The 23,376-nt window shown below is 45.9% G+C and overlaps 1 protein-coding gene across 2 annotated transcripts in view; it reads right to left on the bottom strand.

The window, feature by feature from the left end:
* Positions 1-23,376, bottom strand: part of CRACR2A (calcium release activated channel regulator 2A) — a 930,414-nt gene that overhangs the window by 515,949 nt on the left and 391,089 nt on the right. The window lies entirely within an intron of this gene.

Raw genomic sequence — 23,376 nt, 5'->3', positions numbered from 1 at the left:
ACTGTCTGTAATGTCTGTCTAACAGAACGCTCCTCAGATGTAGTTATGGTGGACTGCTCTAACTCAAAGTCCATCCCTGCACTTCTCTTACTACTATGCCACTCAGTAACCTCCAACCGACATCCAACAGGTATTTTACAACTCTCAGTGACCTCTGAGGTACAGGCACCGGGGGCTTCAGCCGATTTGTACTCGCCTCTCCCCTTCCAAACACCCGTCACTGACCATGTTTTTGGAGTCCCGATTTGTTCCCAACTCACGGCCCGCATGATGGTCTGAAGCTGATCTTCGCTTCCGCTGCCCGGATTCTGCACCGAAACACAGCGCGTCTCCGTGCACCGCAGGCTTCGTCTCCTCTCCCACAGAGCCCCTCCTCCTCTACATTCGTAAGCGTTCCAGCGCCCTTTCGAGATTGCTCCTGGGTCCCAAGGCCTCCCTCAGTCCGACGAAGTGCCTTTTTTTCGATTTTAAGAAAAATAGAAAGCAGAACATAAGACGAATATCAACTGGACTCAGTCATAACATACGATTTCCGCTCTCACCATTGCCCTATCTAAATGCGGACTTCGACGACATCTCACCGATCGGAACGAGCTCCCGCAGCCGGCATCAGCCTGCCGCCATGTTCCTCCGGCCCACCACCAGTTCCCCACTCTTATGTGCCGTGGGCCGTGGGCCGTGGGAACCGCCGGCAAATACAACCAGAGCTGAGCGCGGACCGGGAGCCGACACAGATCACGTCTGTTCGGCCATCTTGCCCGGCCACGCCCCCTCCCAAAAGTCTGTTTTGAACAGGCCTCCCCAGTGCAATTGGTCGGGGTCCACCAGGTTTTATGCATGGACCAAAATCTAGTTTGTGCTAGGGCTTGAGTGATCTTTGATTTGAAAAGAGTGAGATATATTTTCTTCCATACTGTATCTGTGACAGGCTTACAGTATGGAAATTAGGTGTATGTGGACCATTTCTTTTATAGTCCTTTCAGCAGATGATTATTGGGTGGATCAAGATGTGTGACACAGAGTGACCAGTTTTCTAAACTTATTAAGCAGCCCAAGGAGATCAGAGACTCAGATGGCTAGTTTTCCAATTATACTCTTGTGGCATTCTAGGCTCATTCTAGGTGCATGCTCCTTTTGCCAAGAGCTTCAGAATGGTATGATGTAAGGAGCTCTTGAGGCAGTTGAAGCTGAGCCTGCTCCCAGCCTGCTGTGCTGTTATGGATGGGATCATTTTATTGGAATAAGGCTAATTTGGAGACTCACTGGAGTGTGTCACTTTATTACACTTGGCGACAGAGGATGACTGACATTGCTTGAAAGGATCATCTCAACATCATCAAACTTAAGCTCTTACATAAGCTTAAGCATCAGTTAAAGTTTTATTTCTACGATTGGACTCCCAACTCAAGGTACTGTTTTAAATGTATGACTTTCTAGTGAAATGCCTATTTACATTTATTAATTTCACGCTAAGGAGAGTGGGATTCTGTGGGAAACGGGGTCAGGAGAATGAGAATCGCCACGAGTATAAGTCTGTCTTTAACTTTTTTATTCGGTTTGACAACACCGAGGTGGGTTCAAAGACTTTAGAGAACAGTGTCCTGGGGGAACATAAACAATATGCGAGGATCCTCTCCGTTGGGGAAACTTCCGGGGTCTTCGGTTCCAGTCTTGAGGCAGCTGGAGGTGACCACAGGTCCGGAGATATACTCGGGGAAAAGGAAAGGAAAACAGCCACGTTAGGGGGCTGGGCTCGACTATACAACAGATGAGAGGAGGGTAGGGTAGTGAGGGTTCACCAGGGTGCTACCACCAAACCTATCAGTCTGGGAGTTTAGACGGCCGGCAAGATACGACGATAGTGACCACCCTCAGGCTACCCTGTCCCACCCCGTGATTTGAACAACCCTTGAAAACGCCCCCGTACCTTGTGGAGCCACACTTCTCCCCTGGAAGTGTGGCGGGGCGGCTCGTGGTATGGTTGGCCTCCTGGCTTGTCGTCACTCAGCTCCAGGGGTCCTAGCAGTGGTTCCACGATAGTTCCTCCGTCTTCTTCCGTGGCGTCCTCGTGCTTCGGCTGGCGTTCCGAAGGTTCCGCGCCGACAGTCCAAAACGGGGCTTCCTTAAACGCCCCCAGCACCTCTGATTGGTCAGTTGCAGGTGACGTCGCCTCACCTGATTGGGCGATCGCTGTAGAACATGCCCCCAGCGTCATAGAGGCTGGATACAGAGGTGCACGTCCCTGAGGTAGAGCCGGGGAAATCCAGGAAACGTCCAAAGGATCCTGCGTACGGGGTGGAAAGGAAGAAACATTAGCAAGGACACCCCGTCCGTCCTAATCAGGAAGCTCATCTAGGTCAGGGAGCTCGGCTTCGTGACACATCCCACCCCCAGGATTGACCCGATCGGGGGGAATCGGATAGCGGGACAGAAAGTCAACAGTCCCCTGCAAAGAACCCTTTCGATGACGGACCTCGATCTGGAAGGGCTGCAGGGCCAAAAACCAACGCAGTACGCGATCATTGTTCCCCCTGTTACGCTGAAGCCAAGTCAAGGGAGCATGGTCCGTGTACAACACAAACGGCCTCCCCTCAAGATAGTACTTCAGTTTTTCCACATCCCAGCGGACAGCCAGGCACTCCTTCTCAATCGTCGAATACGCCTGCTCCCTAGGAAACAATTTGCGACTGATAAAGAGCACAGGTCTTTCAGCCCCATTCTCATCTTCCTGGGAAAGGACCGCACCAATGCCAACCCCAGAAGCGTCCGTCTGGAGGATGAACGGTTTAAGGAAATCAGGGGAAAGGAGGACAGATGAGGAAGTCAAAGCATCCTTCAAGGCTTGGAAAGCTGAAGACTGTGCTAGAGCGGGAGGGGGAAGTGTAGCCGACTTGATGTTCTTCCCAAGGAGGTCTGTGAGAGGAGCGGCCAGACTAGCAAACTGAGCAATGAATCGGCGGTAATAACCCACCAATCCCAAGAAGGCCCTGAGTCCTTTCTTTGAAGAGGGGTAAGGTAAAGCTTTGATTGCTTCCAGTTTCTCAGTCTGAGGCTTAATCTGTCCATCCCCCAAAAGATACCCAAGATATTTGACCTGCTGGAAAGCAAATCGGGACTTTTTCGCATTAATGTGGAGATTGGCCTCCCTTAGACTGGTCAGTATGTTTTCAAGGTGATGTAAATGGTCATCCCTGGTTTTGCTAAATACTACAATATCGTCCAGGTAGGCAGACGCATATTGTAGGTGAGGTGCCAGCAGTGTATCCATGACCCTCTGAAATGTAGCGGGCGCCCCATGCAAACCAAAGGGAAGTACTGTGAAATGGTAATGACCAGATGGGGTTGAAAATGCTGTCTTTTCCATGTCTTTGGAAGCAAGGGGAATCTGCCAATACCCCTTGGTGAGATCTATGGTTGTGATATACCGAGCCTCCCCAAGGCGTTCCAGTAGCTCATCGACTCTAGGTAGAGGGTATGCATCTTGTTTAGACACCCGGTTCACAGCCCTGAAGTCGATGCAAAATCGGATACTGCCATCAGGCTTCGGTACTAATACCACCGGCGAGCACCAGTTGCTGTGGGAAGGGACTATGATCCCGGACTTCAGCATGCTGTCTACCTCGGCTTGGAATGCCGACCGCCTTGCCTCGGGGATTCGATAGGGCTTCTGTTTTACCACTGTATTTGGGAGAGTGGGTATGCTGTGTTCTGCCAAGTGGGTACGGCCGGGTTGATCTGAAAAAACTACTGAATGAGATAAGAGTAGTTTCCTAACTTCTTGTTGCTGGCTCGACGATAAATCAGGGTTCACAGGAGCAGCACTGACTCTATGATCTGTGTTGAGTACAGGAGACACCACGTTGACTGTCTGGGGGGGTGGACCTAACCATTTTTTTAGGATGTTAATATGGTACATCTGGGTTTTGCCTCTTCCTAACTGCACCAGATACATAGTACGTCCTATTTTCTTCAGGATTTTGAAGGGTCCCTGCCACTCCTTCCTCATTTTATGCGTAGAAGAGGGTAATAGAATCAAAACCCAGTCATCTACATCCAACACCCTCCACTTTGTACCACGGTCATACAGGGTTTTCTGTTTGGTTTGAGCTACCGCTAAATGCTCGTGGGCAAGTGTTCTGAGTTTATGCAGCCTGCTCTGGAGTTGTCTGGTATAATCCAACAGGGCTTCAGCTTCTTGTGCTCCCTCAGTTTCGCAGCTATCTTTCGTGATTTCCAGGAGTGTTCTAGGGGGTCTCCCCAACAGCAATTCAAATGGGGAGGTCCCTAGACTGGACTGTTTCTGGCTACGAAGTACAAAGAGAGCCAAGGGTAACAACTGGTCCCAGTTCTTTCCATCACCCGACAACAATTTTTTTAGGGTCAACTTAAGGGAGCCGTTGTATCGCTCAACCAAACCATCTGTTTGTGGGTGATATACAGAGGTCTTGATGTGTTTGATGTTTAGCTGTTTGCATACCTGTTGCATCAAACGGGAAACAAAAGGGGTGCCCTGATCGGTAACGATCTCTTTTGGGAAACCCATGCGGGAGAACACTTCAACTAGCCTCTGGGCAATTGCTACTGAAGTGGCTGATTTGAGAGGAAAGGCCTCGGGATACCGCGTGGCGTAATCAACCAAAACCAAGGCGTATTGATGTCCTCGGGATGATTTCGGTAAAGGGCCGATTAGGTCCATTCCAATACGGTCAAATGGGACTCCTATAATAGGCATAGGGACCAAAGGGGCAGGAGGTGGAGTGTAAGGATTCAGTTTCTGGCATATTCTACACTCCTGACAATATTTCTGTACTTGGGCGTAAATACCGGGCCAGAAAAAGTGTCGCAATATAGATTGACTCGTTTTCTCTAACCGGGAATGGCCAGCTAGCAAATGGGCATGACCCATTTTTTTCAAGAAAAGTGGGATAGGTCCTAGTTGTCGGATCCTGTCCGTTTCGTGCAACCTGCCATGCATTGGTGAGACTTGCATCGTTCAATTGGGCAGTCCTAAAATGGGTATCCCTGACCCAGGGTTCTGCGGCTAACAAGGTATCATGGGGAAGGGATAGGTGTTGTAGGGTATCCAATAGCAAAGTACTAAATGAAGGGTTATCAGTCCCTATGATTATGGGTTCAGGTAAACCAGCCATAACTCCCACAACAACTTCCATACTCTTCCCTGAAGGTGTGTGAAGTGTGATTTTAGCTATGGGATACTCCTTAACGTCCCCATGGACACAACGGATACTGACCCGTTTCCCTGGAATGAGAGAGTTGCGGTCTACCAGCTCTTCCCTTATTACTGAATGTTTGCAACCGGAATCTAGCAATGCTCTTATACTAGTACAGTTCAAAGAGACACCTACATAGAAAGTGGTTCCAGTTTCCTGTGCATATAGGATAGACCTTGGGGCATAGCTCACGTCCATAGGTTCGTCTTCTCTTTCTTTTCCGACAAAACCGAGCAATATGCCCCCATTCACCACAGTCATAGCATTGAGGGCCTGAATTGGGAAGTTCGGGTCGTTGGAACCGGACTTTCGGAGGTTCGGGAACCGGTTTTTGGAACCTTTTCTCATTTTTAACAGGTGGAATGATTTTAGTGTTTTTTTCGGGTTCCTTCATATACGGCTTACCCTGAGCCCGGGCATAACAAGTAGCCATTTCTATAGCATGTTCCAAGGTTAACCCCGCATGTTGCTTAAGCCACCTCTGAGTACTATATGGGAGGGCTTCGATGAACTGTTCAAGATATACTTTATTCATAATGGCGTCGATGTTTCCTTCATGGGGCTTTAACCATAAGTCCGCGGACTCCTTTAGTTTGAAAAACAAGGTTTTGGGTAAATTCCCGGGTGACCCTTTCTCTTGCCGAAACCGTAGTCGATGGGTTTCCTCGTCTACCCCCAACCTATCGAGGATGTACTGTTTCACAACCGCATAGGCAGTTGTTCCATCCCGGTTGACTGTTTGGTAAGCTGCCTGGGCCTCACCGGTTAGCAATGGCGCCAAATAGAAGGGCCATCTATCGCCAGGCCAGGAACTAGCTCTTGCCGCTCTTTCAAAGTTCAAAAAGAAAGCAAGGGGGTCTTCACCTGGGCTAAATTTCTGTAACGGAACAACAGTGCCCGGAGGTGGAGCTGTAGCCCTTCCCTGTCCTAATACAGTCATTAGTTGTGTTTGTCCCTCCGCCAATTTCAGAATGTTATCGGACTGTGTTTGGATGGCTTGGGAAAACGCAGTCCGGTCTGCTTCCATTTGGGTCAAGAGATTCTCCATTCTGTATCGGATGGCGTGGTTCACTGGAGCATCCGAGTCACGGCACCACTTGTGGGAAACGGGGTCAGGAGAATGAGAATCGCCACGAGTATAAGTCTGTCTTTAACTTTTTTATTCGGTTTGACAACACTGAGGTGGGTTCAAAGACTTTAGAGAACAGTGTCCTGGGGGAACATAAACAATATGCGAGGATCCTCTCCGTTGGGGAAACTTCCGGGGTCTTCGGTTCCAGTCTTGAGGCAGCTGGAGGTGACCACAGGTCTGGAGATATACTCGGGGAAAAGGAAAGAAAAACAGCCACGTTAGGGGGCTGGGCTCGACTATACAACAGATGAGAGGAGGGTAGGGTAGTGAGGGTTCACCAGGGTGCTACCACCAAACCTATCAGTCTGGGAGTGTAGACGGCCGGCAAGATACGACGATAGTGACCACCCTCAGGCTACCCCGTCCCACCCCGTGATTTGAACAACCCTTGAAAACGCCCCCGTACCTTGTGGAGCCACACTTCTCCCCTGGAAGTGTGGCGGGGCGGCTCGTGGTATTGTTGGCCTCCTGGCTTGTCGTCACTCAGCTCCAGGGGTCCTAGCAGTGGTTCCACGATAGTTCCTCCGTCTTCTTCCGTGGCGTCCTCCTCGTGCTTCGGCTGGCGTTCCGAAGGTTCCGCGCCGACAGTCCAAAACGGGGCTTCCTTAAACGCCCCCAGCACCTCTGATTGGTCAGTTGCAGGTGACGTCGCCTCACCTGATTGGGCGATCGCTGTAGAACATGCCCCCAGCGTCATAGAGGCTGGATACAGAGGTGCACGTCCCTGAGGTAGAGCCGGGGAAATCCAGGAAACGTCCAAAGGATCCTGGGGACGGGGTGGAAAGGAAGAAACATTAGCAAGGACACCCCGTCCGTCCGAATCAGGAAGCTCATCTAGGTCAGGGAGCTCGGCTTCGTGACAGATTCCTTTCACGATAAGGAGAGAGTCATCGTATTTTAATTGGCCTCTTATTTAGTATTTACGTGTAATTGTTACCCACCAACGCTCCCAAGGATGGCTGATTCTTAATTGACTTCCCTCTCAGTCGAATTGGAGCATCAGCGGCACTGTTTGGGGTTTGTGTTGTGTTCCCTAGTGCGTGGAATCTGGTATTCTTTCAGCAGGTTCATTTTATAGGCAGTTGTTTGGTCTTGAAACTGACTTGAGCTCACGAGCACATCTTACCAATCCATTTTGCAGCGAGTTGTTTGACTTTGAAACTGACTCACGCTCACAAGTGCATCTTACCAATTCTCTGTTTGTTTCCATTGAAGTGATCCATCGCATTTGGAATAGTCAATTTCACTCAGATGCCGACGCAGTCACGTATCTTCCTATTGCATGACTTTGCGTGGCAGCCATCTTAGGTGTAATTTTCCTCATTCAAGATGATTCTGTATTCTTGCGGTGAGTTGAATACTGCGTATCTGTGAAACGCACACGTTGCCAATTCAAAGCTTTACTGGTGTTTTCCTGCATGCTGCGTGTCGCTTCTGTGATATGCACACAATTCATCTTCAAAGCTTTATGAATCTGTGAAATGCACACATTTTACTTTCATCTTTATTAATCTCTGCGTGTCTCTTATGTGATAGGCACACATGTCAATGCTAGTGAATATATCTATTTTCTGACTGAATTTTTAAGAAGCGGAAAAGGCTTTTACAATTTTTGTTTTCTTTTCCGTCCGTGACACACACTCGTTTTGTTTCTTTGTATGTAATTTCTGTGGCACGGTCACAACTTCTTCACAATTTTACTGATCATCTGTGATGTACACAAACATTTTCATCACGTTTATTCTGCATTATATTTATGTAATTGTAAATATTTGACCCTGACAAATGTTAAACCTGAAGTTATTTTTATCTAGGTGTACCAATTTCAGTGAAAATCATTTCAAACTTACCTTCTTACTATTTGTATCATTCACTTTCAGGTCATGATATTATTGGGTGTTTTATTGTCAGTGTTTATTACAGTTTTAATTGCCTTCAAAAATGCAAAATGTTACTGTGCCTCCATTTTGTTTGCCATCCCCTGGTGATCCGCCCATTAAGTAGCAGAAGTGGCGCAAAGTCTTTAAAAGATATGCCAGAGTGTATGGTTCTTCTTTGAGCGCTGAAAGAAAAACAGAGTTGCTACTGCATTGTCTAGGGTCTGAGGGTCAAGAGGTTTTTGACCATCTTCCTGATATTCAAGATATTGATTTGAATGAGTTTGAAATTTGAATAGCAAAATTGTACAAACATTATTTACCGAAGGTCAGTACTATTCTTGAAAGGTACCATTTTGGTTGCAGAACTCAATTGGATAAGGAATCTATTGAAACTTATATAACATCTTTAGGAAAGTTGGCTTCTTCGTGTAAATTTAGCTCAACCCTTGATGAAAGGATTAGGGACCAATTTATGTTAGGATGTAACATTGAACGTGTAAGAGAAGAACTGTGGCAAAAGGATGAGCCCTCATTGGAGGATTTTCTTGTTATTGCAAAAATAATTGAACATTTTCTTAAGTGCGTTGAAGTCAAGACAAAAAAACAGCGACAAGAAAGATACTGACATCTGGTGAAACAACATAAAGAAAACATATGTTGAGAAAAGTGGGAAGTTGAACTATTTTCAGGTTAAATGTTTTCTTTGCGGGAAAACAGGTAATTTAGCCAATAACAAACAGTGTCCGGAAGGAAAGTTATTTGCAGTAATTGTAAGAGAAAAGGTCATTTTGCTGCAGTTTGCAAAGGTAAAACGTAAAAGGAAGGGTCAATGAGGTTTATGATGATGACACCTACTTGCATGATTCTAATGTTTAGGTAGATTTTGGACAGACATCATTACAAGTTACAGGGAATAATGAGAGAAAAAACTGTCCCATAGATGGAATCCTGGTAGAAGTACAGATGTTTTGTTTGACTCAGTTGCCAAGATCACCATAGTCTACTTAAATAAGGTTAAAGACAAAATCAAGGTGTTTCGGCCTGACATTAAGCCATGTGCATATGGGTGTGAACCAATTAAGTTGTTTGGATACTTTTGGGGACTTCTAGAATACAAGAACAGATTGATCAGTGCTAAAATATATATTTCTCAAAAGGGAGATAGTATTTTGAGTTGGTTTCACCAGCAAGATCTTGGTGTAATATTAGACCCAAATGAATCACCTCCCATTAAACTAAAGGAGAACTTTTTGACTAATGTAATATCATCTATAGAAGTAAGTTCTTCTGAGGTTTTCATGCAAATGTGGAAGTCAAGATTTACTCAAGTTTTTTGCAACACTTTGGGATGTTTGAGAACAAGTACAATGTGAGTTAGAACGATTGGAAGCTGATGGGATTATTGAGGCTTGCTTCAGTTATAGTCGCTAAGAAGGCTGATGGCTCTTTCCGGTTGTGTGTGGACTTGAGAGGTGAACAAACATGTGGTAGTGGATCGATATCCCTTGCCAAAGATTGCTGATATGTTAATGTTACTTCAGGGTGCCAAAGTATTTAGCACCAGATATTTTAAATCTGCATATCATCAGATAAGGCTCGATGATGACTCGAAAGATCTTACTGCTTTTGTGACCCCTTTTGGTACTTACCGCTTTCTAAGACTTCCATTCGGGCTGGTATCAGCAGTATTGGTATTACAGCGAGCCTTAGAGAATGTTTTGACAAGTTTGACCGGTATGAGAATATGTCAGGATGATATATTGATTTTTTGGAAAGACAATGTAGAACATCATGAGCGAGTTTTAAAGGTAGTTAGCAGACTAAATGAATCCAATTTGACTGTCAATATCGAGAAGTGCAAATTCAGGAAAGAGTCCATTAATTATCTAGGTCATTCTATTTCAGCGGGTGGTGTGATGCCCAAAGAAGAACTGGTTAATATGATTCGTAAACTCCACTCTCCCACTAATAAGGATGAATTAATGAGTTTTTTAGGAATGGCTGAATACTATAGCAAATGTTTTAAAGGATTTCCTTCTTTGTGCATCAACATGAGGACTTTGCTGCTTAAGGGGTGTGAATTTGTGTGGGATTGAGTTTGTGAGGATGAGTTTTGTGCTCTTAAAGAGAGATTGAATGCTGCACCCGAATTGAGCAGTATTGATCCCAAAAAGAAATATTTTCTGATAGCGAATGCTAGTATGAAAGGTCTGGGTGCTGTGTTGCTGCAAAAGAGTCAGGGACAGGATGACATAATCTTATTTCTTTCTACAAGTTTGCGCGGGCTGAAACTTAAGAATCTATTGTGGGGTTGCATAATTGAAGTCAGAACTGATCACAAACCCTTGTGCACATTTTTTTTTAAAGGGGATTGATGCTGTGTCGAGTAGAATTACCAGGTGGGTTGTGGCATTGCAAGATTTTGATTTTGACATGAAATATTTACCTGGAATTGACAAAAAAGTTGCTGATGCTTTATCTCGCCTAGTGGATGAAGATAAGAAATGCTCTACTGATGTTTATGAGCGAGATGAGGACATGGTGTGTGTTATGGAAGCTGGTAGCATTTCCAAAGAAAAATGGTTTGAAGCCCTAGGTAAGGATGATGCATTACTTAAGGTTTTGGAATGTGTAAGGACAGGGTGGAAAGCTAAACCTAGAGGTGAGTATTATTTGGAAAAATGTGTGCATGTCAAGGATCAACTTTCAGACAAAGGAGACTTACTTCTCAGAGGTCTAAGATTAATTCCACCAACTTCCATTAGAGGGAAACTGGTTTTGTTAGCTCATGCATGACATCAGGGTATGTCAAAGACTAAGGAGAGGCTTAGGCTATCATACTGGTGGCCTGGCATGGATTTACAGGTAGAACGGAATATCAGGGATTGTGTACAGGGTGCATTAAGTGGAAAAGTGGCCAAGCCTAAGGTTCAATCCATGGTCATAAGAGAACGCCCTGATGGTCCTTGGAAGGAAGTTGGTCTCAATATTGTTGGTCCTATTCAATACTCCGGTACTGAGTGGTATATTCTAGTTTTGGTTGATTTGTTTTCCAGATGGCCAGAGATAACCATTACACGTGGTGTGGAAACTAAACATGCACAAGCATTTTTGGAAAAACGTATAGCCAGGGATGGTATACCGAATACTATCCTTACTGATAATGGAGTACAATTAGTTTCCAGAGAGATGGAGCTGTTGCTTTGTAAGTATGGCATTAAGCATAAAAAGTGTTCTTTATACCATCCAGAGACTAATGCAATGGTGGAGCGTTTCAATCGGATCTTAAAAGAAACCATTGAGATGGCAAAATCTGCGGGGTTAATTTGTCAGGAAAAAATTTGCAAGAAAGTTGGGATTTACAGATTGTCTCCCCATGCCATAACTAAAAAAACTCCTTTTGACTTATTCAGGGACAGGTGTGCTTACACATTGGTGAATCCTACTTGGGTCAATGACATGCAATCCAATTGTGATGTATACAATGAAGAGAAGGGCTGGAGGGAGGCAGAGTCACTAAAGATTGAATCTTGTAAAGAGCTTTATGATCGGAGAAAAAGTGTAAAAAACTCTGTTGTGAAAATCAGTGATTGGGTGTTGATTACAAATCCTTGCGGGAGAGGTTTTTCTTCCACAGTGTTTCTGAAAACCCATCCAGGTTATCAAAATATTTAATAATGCTATGAAAACGTCTGATCATCGCATTTGGAACTTAAGCAGAGTGGTTGTTGTTAGAGATGATTTGGTTCCTACTCATCCTTCTAACTCAGCAAACTGCTCTGGTCATTTAAATGGTTCCCCTAGAAGCTCAGGAGCTGTACGCAAGTCTGCGAGAGTGTCTTCTTCTCCAGCATATTTAATAGATTACATTAATTGAGTGTCATACTGTTTATTATCCGTCATGCCATCATTTTTCTCTGACTGTATTTTTGATTCTAAATTATATTTAAAGTTTCTGTTGTTCTTAAATCAAGTCTGTTTGTAAGGAAGGGAGGTGTGTGGCATTCTAGGCTCATGCTCCTATTGCCAAGAGCTTCAGAATGGTATGATGTAAGGAGCTCTTGAGGCAGTTGCTGCCCTGTTATGGATGGTATCCTTTTATTGGAATAAACCTAATTTGGAGACTCACTGGATTGTGTCACTTTATTACAACTCTTTAATTTCAAAAGGCTGTAGAATTCAGTTAGGCCAAATTTCTCACACTGGCTAGAGAAAGGGATAGGGCGAAGACATGTTCCTAGGTCATGGATGGTGTTTATGCTCATAAGTCCCAAAATATCGTCTTCCCCTCCATTTTAATCTGGTGATTATGCCAGAGAGTTGCCTGCAACTAACCTGACATTCTCCTATTTAGGAGTATATATACTCGCAGTAATGCAAAAATGGTGTCCAACATTAGGAACATTGAGTATTCCAGAGGGAGTTTTTCCACGTGACCAATCAATAGTGTAGATGTCAGGGGCAGCAGTGGGTTAGTCGTGCTTCCATCTGCAGTCATGGGGGGTGCCATATTGCTGTATCCTGAACCAACATGTGTCTTGTGATACCAGTAAGGCATGCTGGTATCTGGGGAAATCAGGGAGGTTAAGACACATTCAGTCTCATTTAGGTTTAGGGTATTCAATGAGACTACAGGTAGCATACTGGAAAGAAAGTTGACCATTGGGGCTATCACCATGTTAACTGTCTCTTTTCAGCCTCACCAAGTGATATGTTTGGGTGACCATACATTTAGTAGATATTTTATTTTGGACTGGGTTTTGTTTTCATTTATGGTAAGAGAGATTTTCAAAACTACAAACTCAGACACCCAAGTATTTACGGGTAAACAGACAAAATATCAACTACAAAATATCAAATGGACATAATATCGAGTACAAAATATAGGCCGGACAGAATATCGAATGGACAGAATATAGACATCAAAAATATCGTTTTGAAGGTAAGTAATGTAATATCGAATTTTAAAATATAGATAGTCAAAATAACGAAGTACATATTTTTAGGTTAATAAAATTATCAAACATTTAATAATATCACATTTTTTATAGTGTATTTTATGTGTTAAAAGTGTTTATTTATGTTATAATGTACTTTAATTAATGAATTTAATGTTATTTAAATGTTGCATAATTTAATTCTGTAGCGGGTTGGGGGTTTATAGTGGAATAGGGTGGGAAGTAATTTAATTATAATTAATTAAATATGTAAATATATTTATTGGTATTTGTTTATAATTAATTGTTATTTAATTTTTATTTTGTAATTAATTACATTTTAATTGACAATTAATTTTATTTAATTGATTAATTGATAATTATGTTAATTTAACTAATTTATTTTCTGTAGTGGGTTGTGGGTTTATAGGGCAATAGGGTGAGAAGTAATTTAATTATAACTAATTACATATGTTAATTTTTTTGGGTATTTATTAGATTTTAATTGTTAAGTAAGTTTTTTTAATTACACATTAATTAATTGTTAATTTGTAATTAATTAGTATTACTAGATAACTAATTGTAATGATTAAATTAAATTAGTATTTGTAATTAATTAATTTTTATATTATATTACATTGGTAATTACTTTTAAGTAATTTTTTTCTAGATATTAATATATATATTTAAATAATATATGAAGTATCTACTTTCCCTACTGTTGCACTCTTTGGAGTGGGAATAGTAAGTTTTTACCCCTACGCTATCCAACGCTTTCCCTACTGTTGCACTCTCTGGAGTGGCAATAGTAATTTTTACCCCTATGTTAGCCAACCCTTTCCCTACTATTGCACTCTCTGGAGTGGGAATAGTAATTTTTACCTCTTCGCTATCCAACGCCTTACCTACTGTTGCACTTTCTGGAGTGGGAATAGTAATTTTAACCAACAGGATGCCATTTTGTTTGATCTTAGCAGTAATAAAAAGTATGCTTGACTGGGTGGAGTGTGTCAAGATATACCAAGATGATGTTCTGGTATTTGGTGCTAAACAAGAGGATCATGAAAGCAAATTGAGGACGATACTGGGATGATTCAAAGAGAGAATATTGACACTAAAAGAGAGAAGGTGTAGAACAAACTGTGCTGAGATTGTCTATCTAGGTCATGAATTGACAGGAGAAGGAGTTGAGGCCAATAAGGAGTTGGTGGACACTATACGGAATCTTCCAATTCCAGAAAACAAAGAGGATCTGGTTAAAGTTTAAGGCATGACAGAGTATTATAAGTTAATCCCGCATCTCAACAGATGGAGAAAGGGTTGGAGTCGAGGTAAGAAGGTGACACCAGGGTGTTTGAGATTTTGAGAGGTAAGACATGAGCTGTTTGTTCACCTTGGATTGCTGTGGAGAGAAACACAACTCATTCTGCTGGCTAGTCTAAGAGCAAGATTGGTGGCTCTAGCACATCAAGGCCATTTAGAAATCAGCAAGACTAAGGGAGGTTAAGAATAACAATCAGGGAGTGTCTGGATTGCAAAAGTAGTGATAAAGGGGGTTATCGCAAGCACACAATCCATGATGATGAGGAAACAGGTAGAAAGATCTTGGCAACAATTGATGTTAGACATACTGGGGGCGATGAACATAGCACTGGACAGTATTATGTGGTGGTAATGAATGATCTGATTTCAAGGTGTCCAGAGATATGCATCACACAGAGGAGCATTTTCTCGAGGAATTATCACTGAGTTAACGGCACTTTATCGCAGATAAAGTGGCGATAAATGTATCTCCCCATTCACAATCTGATGCTAACATCCCACATCACCAGTTTACCTGCGATAGCAGCCGCAAAAAACATCGCCACAGATGACCCCGGCAACTATCGCTAATGAGATGCAGAGTAGGCGTTCCCGTGCCAAAAGGTGGGACAACACCACTCCGCAACAATTACAACGACCAGCCAGATCTGCGATAAGATCACAAAACAGGTGATAAGGTGCGTTAGCAGCAGGAAATTAACACCTGCTCTGACATGGTGTAAAGCCAGACGACAGCCTGCACCAGAAAAGGGAGCCCATGCCAGAGTCACACCTGAAGAACAACAGATGCCATGGAGCCACTGATCATGCAGCCCGGACACCAAAGAGGGCCACAACACCCACTGCCACCAACCCCAGGACTCCCCCAACCCCCTTGGACCCCCACCCACGAACCACCACTGATGCAGCGCAGACAAAGACAGCGAACCTTCAGAAAATGCACCAACCCCACAGACCCAACACCAGAGAATGTCATTGCCCACTACAGGCTCAAAAGGACAACCGTCCTCCGCATCACCAGGCTGACATTACCAACAGAGCGGACAACAACCATCCCACCTCAGACAAAGCTGCTGGCTGTGCTGCACCTGTTACCATCCAACCAACAACCGCCTCAGTCGGAGGAGTCTCACAGTCAGCCCAATCCAAGTCCCTCACAACGGTCATGGATGACACCATCAGCTTGGTAGGGAAATCAAAAGTGGGGAGGAAGAGATAGTGCTGCGTGGCACCGAGGTAACTGTAATCAAAAGGGTCCACCTCAAGGGTTTTTTTTGTATGTATCCTGATGACTCTGGAATACACACATTTGTTTAAAATACCCCTTTTTATTTTAAACAAATGTGTGTATTCCAGAGTCATCAGGATACATACAAAAAAACCCTTGAGGTGGACCCTTTTGATTACAGTTACCATCAGCTTGGTACCACACAATCTATGCTTTCCGTACACTGCACAGGAACATCCGGAGACCAAGCAATGCGTCAACGTCACAGCTGGCAGCCCACACATGTCAGGGGCCAATTGACTACACACATGTCCTACTTGTACCCCCTGGCAACACTGCACACAATAACCACAACAGAAAGTGCATGAATTCCATCAATGTCCAGGCAATAAAGGACCACCGGAGAATGTCCACCAACATTGACGCCAACCACCCAGGCAGTGTGCATGATCCCTACATCTTCCGACAGTCCATCACCAACCAGCATTACCAGGATGGAACCCATGGAAATGCACTGCTCGTTGGCACATACCAAATGAACACAACACACACCTCAATTCCACAATCATGCAACTCACAACTCTGGAGTTGCACATATCACAAGATCACATACAACATACCAAACAACATGCACACCCACCTGACACGGCAGCACAACTTACTGTGGGAACCTGGGCCAGCCATGCACAGAATCCATCAACTACATTATTATTATTATTATTATTATTAAATCGGTTTTATACAGCGCACGGTTACCCTAGAGCATCCCAGCCCTTTGCCAACAGAGTATACCAGAAGTAGCAGAGGCGGAAAAGATCAGCAGAAAAGGAAAGTTTTCAGTTGTTTTCGAAAGCGCAGAAGACAAGGTTCCGCGCGTAGACATAGAGGGAGGGCATTCCAAAGGGTGGCGACATTAACGGAAAATCTCCTTCCTCCTGATCGGGCCTTTTTTACCCTAGGGACAACAGTCAGATGTTGCTGGTCTGAGCGTAAAGTTCTGCTGGCTTTATACGGGATCACCATCTTTTGAAGGACGGGAGGGCCTTTGCCTTGCAAGAATTTGTGCGCGAGGCAAAGGGATTTAAATTTCACCCTTTCCCGTATTGGCAGCCAGTGTAACGCCCTCAGTGCTGGTTTAGCTGAACGAGACATGGGGATGTTGTATAGCATTCGTGCTGCCGCATTCTGAACTTGTTGAAGTCTGTTCAGAGTGATCTCAGGGGCACCGAGGTAAATCGCATTGCTGAAGTCTAACCTAGACATAATCAGACCCTGGATTAAGAGCTTCCGAGATAGAAAAGGAATCAGAGGTAGTACTTTGCGTACCGATCGGAGGAGACCAAAACAGACACCCGCTAGTTTAGAGGCCTGGGTTCTGAAGGAAAGATCTCGTTCCAACCAAATGCCTAGGCTCTTGATCTCAGCCTTTGGTTCAGGGGGGGGGGTCCTAGGCAGCTGGGCCAGGCCGAGCAGGGGAGAGAGGGAGTTTTTGGTCCCATCAGCATTATCTCCGTTTTGGACCCATTCAGTTTTAGTGCTGAGTCCCCCATCCAAGAATAGACTTTTGAAAGGCAGGCGTGAAGTATCTGGGAGTTGTCCGTGGATTGGGAGAGGGCGAACACCAGTTGGGTGTCATCGGCGTAGCTCACGATCTTGATGTTAAATGGAGCCACCACATCCTCCAAGGGAGCCATGTACACGTTAAATAGTGTAGGACTCAAGGAGGAGCCCTGGGGCACGCCACAATGGAGGTGGGTGGATGCCGATCGTGCGCCCCCTTCCCAAACCTGGAAAGATCTTTTGCTGAGGAATGACCTGAGCCAGTTCAGCGCTGTCCCCCTCACTCCGGCGTCTGACAGTCGCTGGAGTAACACTCGATGGTTAACAGTGTCGAACGCTGCACTAAGGTCCAGGAGGATCACTGCCACTGTTCCCCCCGAATCCAAATTGCAGCGTGCCTCCTCCGTGACTGCCAGCAAGGCGGTGTCAGTGCCTTGGCCCGGGCAAAAGCCTGTTTGGGAGCTTCTTAACACACCATTGGACTCAAGGAAATTAGATAACTGAGAATTAACCAATTTTTCCGTGATTTTACTAAGTCCTGGGAGGAGTGAGATGGGCCTCTAATTAGCCATATCTAGGGGATCTAGGGTGGGTTTTTTTAGGAGGTCTTTCCCTATTGCACTCTTCCAGTTGGGTGGGACAATACCCGTGCCTAATGAGGCGTTGATGACTTCAGTGATGGGCTCCACAATGGAAGGGGCAACCTGTTTAAGAATCCTCATGGGGGCAACATCCCGGGGGGAGCCACTCTTAATGGAGCATAGGACTTTAAGGGCTTCATCCTTAGTGACTGGCCCAAAGGATTCCAAAATCATCTGAGGAAGACCCTCATCCTCCAACGGCTCAGGTCCTATCTTGGACTGGGGTAGGGAGATAAGAATTTTTTCAATTTTTGTGTGGAAGTACTCTTCCAGATTATTGCATTTGACTTCCAAAAGTTCTTTAACCACCAAGAAAGTTTCTCTTGAGGAGTTGGAGGCATTGCTAATTTTCTCCTAAAAAATCTGAGTTTTAGCTAGCCGGATGGAGAGCTTATAGCTCCTCATTGCAGTTCGGTATTCCATCTTACTAGCTACTTCCCAGTTTTTTCTCCATGGCACCTCATCCACACAATAGCAGAATGTGGGAAGAGGTGGGGTCCAGGCATGTGAGAAGAAGGCAAGTGACCCATGAACAAGAATGTACACAATGCCAAGTGTGGCGTGGATGTGCTGGACAGACTGCAGACCACACACATATCCATGTCAGCATACACCGCTGGTGTTTGGAGTGTAGTGGACAGTGAACGCAACCATGTCACCCCAGCCAGTGGGGAAGATTGCGGAAATGTTGCTTGTTATATCACCCCGTAAGCTTGAGCGGAGGGGGCTGGCCTGGTGTATGCCAGGCTAGCGTAGGGGTGTGAATAAAAGGCATGTGTCGAAGAGGGTCCGCCACGTGCCAATGCAAGCTCCAACCCTGAGGCACACAACCCTGACAACCTCTTTTCTCGTTGACGTACTCTACCGTCTGACACAGCGGACTAGTAGGTCACACATTTGGAACTGAGTCTTGATTACACTATGGCAGTGAACAATATTTAAGGCAGAGTTTATGTCAATATACTCCCTTCGATATGGTGCCACCAAGTCTGTGCATAGCAATTCAACCACACATGTTTGAGGGTCCAAGCTGACTACTGCCCTCGAGCCCCACAGCGCTTGGGTAGGACACACAATTGGAACTGAGCATCGATTTTTTAAATGGCAGAGTACAAATCATTGCACGCAAGGAGAGGTGTAAGAGGATGACATGTTGCAGTCAGGATGAAAAAGGATCATCGGTACGGAGGAGATCGAACACTACCGACAACTGCCCTGGTGTCACTAACTCTGTGCATCTCGAGCCAAAAACTCGTGGCTGTGGGCCACTGCTGACCGCTGCCTCCGGCCTACACTGTGGTTGAGTAGGTCACACATTTGGGACTGAGTCTTGATTTAGCAATGACGGAGTCCATATCATTGTACCGGCATCATCATAGACTGCATCCCCTCTCAGGCCCAGTGCCATAAGTCTGTTCCCTGGCATTCATGGACCCTCTCGGGTACAACGTTGGTGGTGTCCGAATCTATGGACTAGGGGGTTGTCTTCATCCGCATGTAGCTGATACCTAATTGGTGGTGGAAACAAGGCTGTAGCATTCCACTCCTTCATTTGCTACTTCCAAACGGCTACTGCCCTCTGCATCATGCCCTGGAGGACACCTTCCACTGTCTCCCACAACCTTCTGCCACATTCCCCTTGGACATCGTTGAGGACCTGCTCAGTCCGCGTGGCCCTACCTCAGTGGACCGCAAGTCACCGTCCCGTGGCAGTGTGCCTGTGCCGGCCGCTATGCATCCGGGGCCACTAACTCTGTGCCGCTCCAGTTTGGGACCCTGTCTGATTGAATATTGGATGGCCTTGGGGTCATCAATGCCATATGTCTGTGGCCCTGCACTGCCCGCTGCCTCCGGCATCAACTGCGGTCCACCAGTGACATGACCGGCCTGGTCGTCACATCACCGCAGGGGGCAAACGCTACCATCGCCAGGACCACCTCCAACCACCATCTGCCATAGTCAAAACAGTGGTACTGGCAGACTAACAGGGTTGCTCACACCTGTCGTGGATACCATCATCTGCCTGATACCCTGCTCAGCACTCCAGGTGCCACTAACTCAGTGCACCACAAGTCATCGTCCATTTCTGTTTAAGTTATGTGCTGTAGCGAGCTCACGCAGCAATGTCACCTCAGGCAGTGTGGGAGACCTGGGACGATAATGAGTAAAACGATGCAGGTGTGACCGACCACTGCAGCTCCATCGGGAATATCCCACAGGGATCCAATCCTAGACATTTTGTTCACATGAGCGTGCTCAGCTCTAGTGCCCCAACTTCAGTGCACTGCAACTCACGGACACTTCTGTGTGTTCATTGGGGGACCTCTGTACCTGCTCCGGCTACCCCATAATGCACAGCTGTTGTCTCTGTAGTGCTGGTATTTACTGTTTCCGTCTCTATAGTGTTCACTATTGTATTTGTTGCCAGCACCATCCACTCCATGAGGGCTGGCTTACACTCACCCCAAACACATCCAGGACAGGCATCACTGTACATGTGACCGTGCAAATAAAGGGGCCAGGCACACGTGCCCATAGCCAGTTCCACAAACTATCTGCGTATGTCCGTGTGGTCATGATGTGTGCAAGAGGGCCCGAGCCCTACAACTTTACATTGTGCTGTGTACAGCGGACGCAGCCATGTCCTCGCAGGCAGGGTGTTAGTGCTTGGACATGTAGCTTTGTCGTCAGCCACTCAATGCATAAGGGGAGTGTACTGGGCTGTCGTATGGGGGTCCAGCGTGGGTAAGTGAATGGTAATTCTGGGGCTCAGGCCGTGGTTCAGTACAGGAAATGTGAAAATGCATGTGTCTATGTCACAGTGTGGGTCTCCTTTGTGGGGTGCAGGTTTACCCTGATGGGACTTCGACACCCAGTATGTAATGTAGTTCGGCTTCCATGAGCTTTGACCACACCCACACCTGTTCGACCACCTCCTTTTGGCATTCGGACACCTGGCATTGGAATGCGATGTGTGCCTTGGTGGCGTGCTGGGAGCCAGCCGTGCTTGCGGGTGCTTCCTGCTATGTGGTCTGTGCAGGGGCTGGGTTCTCCTCTATGTAGCGTGGCTGCCCTGGTGGTGGGTTGCCTGGGATGTCCATGAGCTGTTGTAGGGCGTTGGTGTTGAAGGTGTGGTGGTGCTGTCCAGCATCACAGATGGGTTGTCTGGTCTGATCTGCTGGAGGTGTTGTTTGACCCTCTGCAATGTGAAGGGGAGATGCATGTTGACATTGTGTTGACATGTATGTTGCTGCATTGTTCTTATTGACATGCAGACTGTATTACAATGTACATTGTGACTGCTTGGGTGGTGCTGGCAATTTGATGCAGTACAGTGGACTTTTGGACTATGTGACGGATGTGAGGTTGTACTCGTACATATGAATCTAACAGTTTCCTGCTCTGTTCGATGTGTTTGGCCTGTTTCTGCGCTTGAGCGGACCCAGTTATGTCCTCCATTCTGCAGTGTCGGTTTTGCACTTTGTACAACATTGTAGTGGGATGTGCTGTGATTGCTATGTGTGTGTGCTGAAGTGTGCCACGGGGATGAGGGACATGATCCAGGGTCATTGTGGGTGTGCAGTGTGCTACACATCGTTGTGCATGTGTGTCACTGTGCCCATCTCCCCCCGTCGCCCAAGTCCCTGGTCGTTCCTCACCATGTTGATGTTGTGTCAGGTCCTCTCGAGCTGTGTCCATGATCCCACCTCCTTGCACCGTCTCCACCCTGATGACTGTGGCCTCCATTTCCTCCAGCTCCTCCTGTGGTGCAGGACTCCCAACTCCTGTTGTCGGTGCTGCCTACCTGTTGGCAGCAGGTTTGCACTTGCTGTGGCTTTTCACATCATGCCAGCGCCTCTTGCCCTCCTCGACACTTCCACTGCATTCACGTTAGTCTCATTGTGGGTCAGTTGATGGCAGTGTACAGTCACCTCCGTGACGCTTACCTGGTTTAGCTGCGGACTGCACCCCATCTTCCTCTTATTCTTCTCCTTGCCCTTCCGCGACCCTGAGAATCCTTGCTGGTGGTCTGTGAGGCTTGTGGGGTTGGTGATGGCCTCTGCACTGAGTCTAGGTGCATCCATGGTGCTACGCAGTTTGAATTGTTTTCGGTGTGTTCTTTTTGTTGCTTTTATAATGCATTTTCCTGCCTGACGTGTACGATTTGCAGGCCTGTCACTGGTTTTTGCTGCTTTTTGTATTGCTGTTGGCCTCATCGCAATTTTTTTGTGTTGTCGTTTCGCGTTTTTGTAGCGTTGTGTTGTCTTTATCAAGGACATTTGACATTTTGTCATGGGCCTATCGCATTGTACCTCAGTGTTGTGAATACTGAGTTAACACGGAGTTGTTTTCCTGTGATAGACTTCGATGTTAGAAGTTGCATTAAGTTAATGTCTCGATGATTATCACACGTTCTTGAGAATATCCCACAGAGAATATTGACAAAGAATGTGGTTAAACTTTTAAGGGAAGTATGTGCAAGAGAGGGCATTCAAGAAACGATTTTAACAGATAATAGGATGCATTTGGTTTCAATTGAAATGGATGAATTTCTGTCACAAATTGGAATTACGATTCAGAAAAGGGGGTAGTTTAGTCTGCCCTGTTCCCATGATGCACTGGGCCAGGGACAGACTGATTTGCATATAGCCAGGTTCTGAACTGGGAGGGTGCAGTGAGATAAATAACGGTGATGGATCAAGCCCTGATCTTTGGACTGGGTAAGAGTGGTCTGCTTAATTCAGACAATCTGTTCATCACCACCACCTTTTATGAATTGTTTTTGGCCACTACAGGTGTGGCAGGGTATACTCCGACATGAGTCCCTTTCTCACTGCATCATCAGGATTCAAGCAAGCCGGGCCAAAGACGGCTGAAATGCCAGAAACCGGTCCCCGGTAGCTTGTCTCCTTTCTGGTGAAGAATTGGCTAAATAGTTTAGTCTGCCCTGTTCCCATGATGCACTGGGCCAGGGACAGACTGATTTGCATATAGCCAGGTTCTGAGCTGGGAGGGTGCAGTGAGATAAATAACGGTGATGGATCAAGCCCTGATCTTTGGACTGGGTAATAGTGGTCTGCTTAATTCAGACACTCTGTTCATCACCACCACCTTTTATGAATTGTTTTTGGCCACTATAGGTGTGGCAGGGTATACTCCGACATGAGTCCCTTTCTCACTGCATCATCAGGATTCAAGCAAGCCGGGCCGAAGACGGCTGAAATGCCAGAAACCGGTCCCCGGTAGCTTGTCTCCTTTCTGGTGAAGAATTGGCTTGGTAGTTTAGTCTGCCCTGTTCCCATGATGCACTGGGCCAGGGACAGACTGATTTGCATATAGCCAGGTTCTGAGCTGGGATGGTGCAGTGAGATAAATAACGGTGATGGATCAAGCCCTGATCTTTGGACTGGGTAAGAGTGGTCTGCTTAATTCAGACACTCTGT

The sequence above is a fragment of the Lissotriton vulgaris genome, chromosome 1_1 (assembly GCF_964263255.1).
Source record: "Lissotriton vulgaris chromosome 1_1, aLisVul1.2, whole genome shotgun sequence".
NCBI lineage: Eukaryota > Metazoa > Chordata > Amphibia > Caudata > Salamandridae > Lissotriton > Lissotriton vulgaris.
This window is presented reverse-complemented; position numbering and strand designations above follow the sequence as displayed.